The sequence below is a fragment of the Momordica charantia genome (assembly GCF_013281855.1).
Source record: "Momordica charantia cultivar OHB3-1 chromosome 9 unlocalized genomic scaffold, Mcharantia_2.0 BLBB01000009.1, whole genome shotgun sequence".
Taxonomy (NCBI): domain Eukaryota; kingdom Viridiplantae; phylum Streptophyta; class Magnoliopsida; order Cucurbitales; family Cucurbitaceae; genus Momordica; species Momordica charantia.
Window position 1 is genome coordinate 20,689,130 of NW_028275167.1, and position 6,092 is coordinate 20,695,221.

The window sequence follows — 6,092 nt, forward strand, 5'->3', positions numbered from 1 at the left end:
ATTTCTGATCGACCTCGGAGTCATGAAATTAAATAACCCCATTTATTCAAAGTTCCACCCCCTGAAAATTTTTACAAGTCCATTTTAGGACTATTTTTGACATTTCAAGGGTAATAGCGCTTCAGGTGCTCCGCGTTCCATGGATGCGCAAGCACTCTTCCTTCCAGATCGGCCAACATATATGTTCCAGGTCGGACTATGCCTTTAACCTCGAACGACCCCTCCCAACTTGGGTCAAGAGTGCCCACATGACTCTGAATTTTCCTTAGAACCAAATGCCCAACTTGGAAACTCCGAGGTCGAACTCGGGCATTGTAATGTCTGGCCATTCTATTCTGATACTCTGCTAAGCGCAGCTGAGCCATTTCCCTTTTTTCTTCCAATAGGTCCAGGTTAAGGAGTAGCTCTTCTTCGTTCTTCGCTAGCTCATACTGTTCTACCCTGTCTGTCGGTACGCCGATCTCAACCGGCACAATGGCCTCGGAGCCAAAGGCTAGTGAGAACGAAGTTTCGCCAGTTGACTCTCTTGGGGTGGTTCGATATGACCATAAAACTTCAGGTAGCTCCTCGGCCCATCTTCCCTTTCTCTAGTCCAACCTTAGCTTGAGTCCTCGCTTTATGATTTTGTTTACTGCTTCAACCTGCCCATTTGCCTTTGGATGCGCAGGGGACGAACTGAGGTGGCTTATGCCCAATTTTCTGCAAAAGTCCTTGAACTTTGCATTGTCAAACTGCTTTCCGTTGTCCGTCACAATAGCATTGAGTATACTAAAGCGGCATACAATGTTTGCCCATATGAAAGATGTGACTCTGGACTCTGTGATGTGGGATAGTGCCTCGGCTTCGGCCCACTTGGTGAAGTAGTCCACAGCGACAACGGCGAACTTGGTTTGTCCTTTGCCCAGGGGAAAAGGACCTATGATATCTACCCCCCACTGCGCGATGGCCATGAGGCCGAGATGGGGGTAAGCAGTTCGGGAGGTTGATGAATAATGTTTGCAAAGCGCCGCTGGCAGTGTTGCAGGTTTTCACAAATTGCCTTGCATCCTGTTCGACAGTGGGCCAATAGTACCCTTGTCGAACCGCCTTGGCCGACAACGACCTGGCGCCTGAGTGGTTTCCACACACTCTTTCATGGATTTCTCTAAGAATGTAAAGACCTTCTTCGGGAGTCACACACTTAAACAGAGGCAGAGAGAAGCCACGTCGGTACAATGCTCCTTCTCGGAGTGTGAACCGAGCTGCTCTCCGTGCCATTTTCCTTTGCTCCTTCGGATCTTGCGGTGGATTTCCTTTGATGAACTCCACGATTGGGTCCATCCAAGAGGGTGATGGAGTGTCAACCTCCATCACATCTGGCTCCAAGATTGAAGGGCAGTCCAAGATCTCGACTGGGACCGATCTAGCCAGGTCGGTCTCATATGCTAATGCCAATTTGGCTAAGGCATCCGCATTGGAGTTTTCAGATCTTGGAACTTGAATCACCTCGTAAGTCCCGAACTAGGCGAGGTGCGATCTGACCTTGCTCATATATTTTTCCATTCGAGGGTCCTTCGTTTGGTACTCCTCCTTAATCTGATTTACAATTAATTGGGAGTCACTAAAGACCTTAATGTGGTTGGCCCCCAGTCCCTTGGCAACGCGCAGGCCTGCCAGGAGTGCTTCGTATTCGGCCTCATTGTTTGAAGTCCGAAAGTTGAATCCAGAGCGTACTCAAATCGCTCGCCACCTGGTGCGAGCAAGAGAATTCCTGCCTCGCACCCCCTCTCATTGGAAGATCCATCAACGTAGATCATCCACGAGAGGTCGGACTCGGTCGACTGGGACAATGGGGTAAGCTCCGCGATGAAGTCTGCCATTGCTTGCCCTTTTAACGCGGTTCTTGGCCCAAACTGGATGTCGTACTCGCTCAATTCCAATGCCCACTTCATCAGACGCCCTGACGTTTCAGGCTTAAGGAAGATATTTTTCAGGGGCAAGTTTGTAAGTACTATAACAGTGTGTGCCTGGAAGTACGACCTAAGTCTTCGGGCCGATGTGACTAAAACGAGGGTCAGCTTCTCCATTTGGGGATATCTGGTCTCGGCCTCAGTCATGGCCTTACTAGTGTAATAAACCGGACTTTGGCACGCGCCCTCCTGCCCGATTAGGGCCGAGCTGACGGTGCTATAAGACACTGCCAGATACAAGTGGAGCTTCTCTCCTGGCAATGGTTTTGCGAGTAGAGGTGCCGAGCAGAGATAATTTTTTAACTGCTCTAGTGCTTGCTCACACTCTACCGTCCATTCGAATGGTCCCTTCTTCCTAAGAACCTTGAAGAAAGGAAGGCACTTGTCTTTTGATCTTGACACGAACCTATTCAAGGCTGCAATCCTGCCATTGAAGCACTGAAGCTACTTTAGAGTCTTGGGTGTCTCCATCTCGAGCACGGCCTTTATCTTCTTTGGGTTAGCTTCGATCCCACGGTTGTTTACCATAAAACCAAGGAATTTTCCCGAGGAGACTCCAAAGGCACACTTGGTCGGATTGAGCTTCATTTGGTACTTGCGCAGTACTCCAAAGGCTTCGGTCAGATTGGAAAGATGCGACTTTGACTGCTTGCTCTTGACAAGCATGTCGTCCACATATACTTCTATATTCCGACCGATCTGCTTGGTGAACATTTTGTTCACCATCCTTTGGTAGGTCGCACCCGCATTCTTTAGGCCAAAAGGCATCACCTTGTAGTAGTACAGACCTTGGTCTGTTATAAACGCGGTATGATCTTGGTCTGGCAACTGCATTTTATTTTGGTTGTATCCGGAGTAGGCATCCATGAAGGTGAGCAGCTCGTGCCCGGCTGTTGCATCCACGAGCTGGTCGATCCTTGGTAAAGGGAAGTAGTCTTTTGGGCATGCCTTATTTAAATTTGTAAAGTCCACGCACATTCTCCACTTCCCGTTGGATTTTTTAACTAACACAACATTAAAGAGCCACTCGGGATACAGAATTTCTTTTATATATTCAGCCTTTAAAAGTTTGTTAACTTCCTCAACAATTACATCACTCCTCTCCTTATTTACAGGTCTTCTCTTTTGCTTTACAGGTCGGAATGATGGGTCTATGTTGAGGCGATGCACCATGATCTTTGGGTCGATGCCTGACATGTCCTCGTGAGATCATGCGAAGACGTCCGAGTTAGACCTGAGGAAGTTGATCAGTTCCTCCATGTCAGTGGCCCTCAGTTTGGTTCCTATACTTACCTGTTTTTCAGGGCTAAGTAAGGGAACAAGCTCAAGCTCCTCTGTTGGCTGGGAGAACTGCTTTTTGCCTTCCCTAGGTAGTTCGTCCTGATTGGTTTTCTCTTCCAGGGCGCATATTGACGACCCTTTAAGCGCGGATGCATAACACTCCCTTGAAGTCTTTTGCTCACCTCGGACCGTGCCTACTCCATTAGGGGTTGAGTACTTCAGGACTTGATGCAGCGTGGAGGGGACGGCCCGAAATGAGTGGATAATGGGTCTCCCGAAGATGGGGTTGTAGGCCGATCTGCCGTCGATCACCACGAACTCGGCCATCTGCGTTACTTGGGTGGCATCTTGTCTGATCGTGACCGGCAGGTCGATGCACCCTTCTGGGGAGACTGATTCTCCAGAGAATCCAACCAAGGGTGTTGGACTTTTCTTCAACTGTGACCTGGTCCACCTCAATGCTGGATATGTTGAGCGGGACAAGATGTTGGCAGATGCGCCTCCATCTACTAGTACTCTTCGGACCAAGACGTGATCAATGAGAGGAGTGATCACAAGTGCATCATTATGAGGCAAATGAACTCCCTCCAAGTCGGTATCGCTGAAGGTAATTGAGCAAGTAGGCTTCTGCTCCCTAATGATGCATACCTCGCGCCTGGCCTCGCGAGCTAGTTCTTTCCTTTTGTTTCCAGATTGTCCCCCACTAGGGGCCCCGAATATTGTGTTGATGATCGCAGGTCGGTCATCTCGACGAGGTGGCGTCCTTGAACGCTTCCTCTCTTCTGCCTTCTCTACCGAGTTGGTCCTCGGCTTTCCTACGAACTTTTTGAAATAGCCATCTTGAATGAGATTTTCAATTTGGCACTTCAGCTCCCAGCAATTCGTCGTGTTATGGCCGTGATCACGATGAAAACGGCAATACTTATCCTTGTTACGCTTTTCTGGGTCTCCTCGGAGCTTCTCAGGTCGCTTGAAGAGCTTTTCCATCCCGCTTTCCTCGATGTTCGTAAGTATCTCAGAGATGGGGATGGTGGTTGAAGTATAACGTTCGTAAGGTCGGCTTCGATTATGGTCGATCTCCGACTGACGATACTCGGTTCTGCTGCCAGAGGAGGACGATTCCTTGTCCTTAGACTTAGAATCGGCCTTCCTCTTCTCTTGGCTTAGCTTCTTCTGGTCGATTTGCTTTTCAGGTCGGCCAGTTTTGGTTCGGAGGAGCTCTTTCCCATCAATAACTTTCTTCGCCTTTTGCAGAACTTCAGCGAAGGTTGCTGGAGCCTCCTCTCCGAGCTTCACGGTGAGGGTCTCGTCGGCCAGGCCGGTGAGAAAGTAGCACATGGCCGAGTCATCGGAGCAGTGCGCGACCTTCAGCTGCTCCTCCTAGAACCTCGTAACGTATTCTCTCAGCATCTCTCCCTCCTTCTGCCTGATGGTGGCGAGGTGAGTCGCTGTCTTTCTATCGTAATGACGAGAAGAGAATTGGCTAATGAATTCTTTCCTCAGTTGGGAGTAGGTCGAGATCGACCTGGCCGGTAGTCTCCGGTACCACAGGCGCGTGGTGTTGTTGCCGCTTGAAAGTCCATGAGGTCCTCGAAGACCTCAACATAATCTTTCGGGTCCTTAGACCCATCATAAGGTTTCATGGCGGGTGTTTTGAACTTTGGAGGAATTGGGCCTCCAGGATGTCCGAGGTGAATGACGATTCTCCCAAGTCGCCATCGTCAAACGAGCACTCTTTCTTCTCGCACCTGGCCTTGAGCGCCTCGACCTGCTCGTTGAACCTATGCTTCATCAGATCGAACTCTTCCCTGGTGATCACAGCTTCTGGTGTTAGAGGCTTATATTTTGATTGAGCCTTGAGGTCAGAATTGGAGAACTCTCGGGAGTAGGACGGAGAGTCTTCCGGCTCCCGAGATGCTCTCTTCTTCTTATCAGTGAGGTGCTTTCTTAGATCGTTATCTCGCAAGCTGTAATCCACCCCCTCATTGTTGGGAACGGGCTCGCGGTCGCCAGGGTGGAAAGATGGAACATCGCCTTCCTTCTCTCCGGGTGCGCCTGGGACCCTGAAGGGAGACGCTTTTCGGTTAACCCACGTCGCCTCGACGTACATTTCTTCCATTGTGTGCAACCGATGGCGCATATCATCCAACTCGCGCTGGAGAATAGACAAAGCCTCAGGGTCTGCCGCCTGGTTGGCCCTTCAGGAGGTCTTTCTCGAGGTCCCACCTCGGCCTCGGTTGGCCTTTGAGGGTTTCGGGTGAGCAGGGGGTAACTCTTGGTTCGCGTGGCGGGCAGATCTGCACGGCAGATCTCCCTCTTGTCCCGTTCGGACCTAGTCCTCGACCATTCTTGCATCAAGGTCTCGCTGAGTGCCATTATCAGCGTTCAAACCCCTCCATTCTGTCGTATTAGTAGAGTTTGCTGGTTGCACCATCTTTGCGTATGTTTCTTAGATCGGGATGACTTAGATCGTGTCCCCACAGACGGCGCCAAATGTTTATGCAAGAGTTTGCACAACGGTTCTTCACGAATCGAGCTCGAACCCGGTCTCCGGTTCCGACCTGAACACTAGAGTGGACCTGCATAAGAGGGTAAGCACTCCGACGCTCAAGTTAGTATAGATCGGATTCTGTATTTAGTTCGAGGTGAGATTCGATAGCTGAGCGTGAAATGAAGCCCTCTATTTATAGGTGATGGATCCGACAGTACACACGACCGGCGGTTATATGTCTTTTCTCATGTCGAACCTGTCGGGTTCCAAGCAGGTCGGACCCAAGCCAGGTCGAACCTTGACGCCCATACTTAGCCTTTTTATAATGGGCGAACCTGGTCTCCTCGGGCAGGGCCGAGGTGGACCTAGGC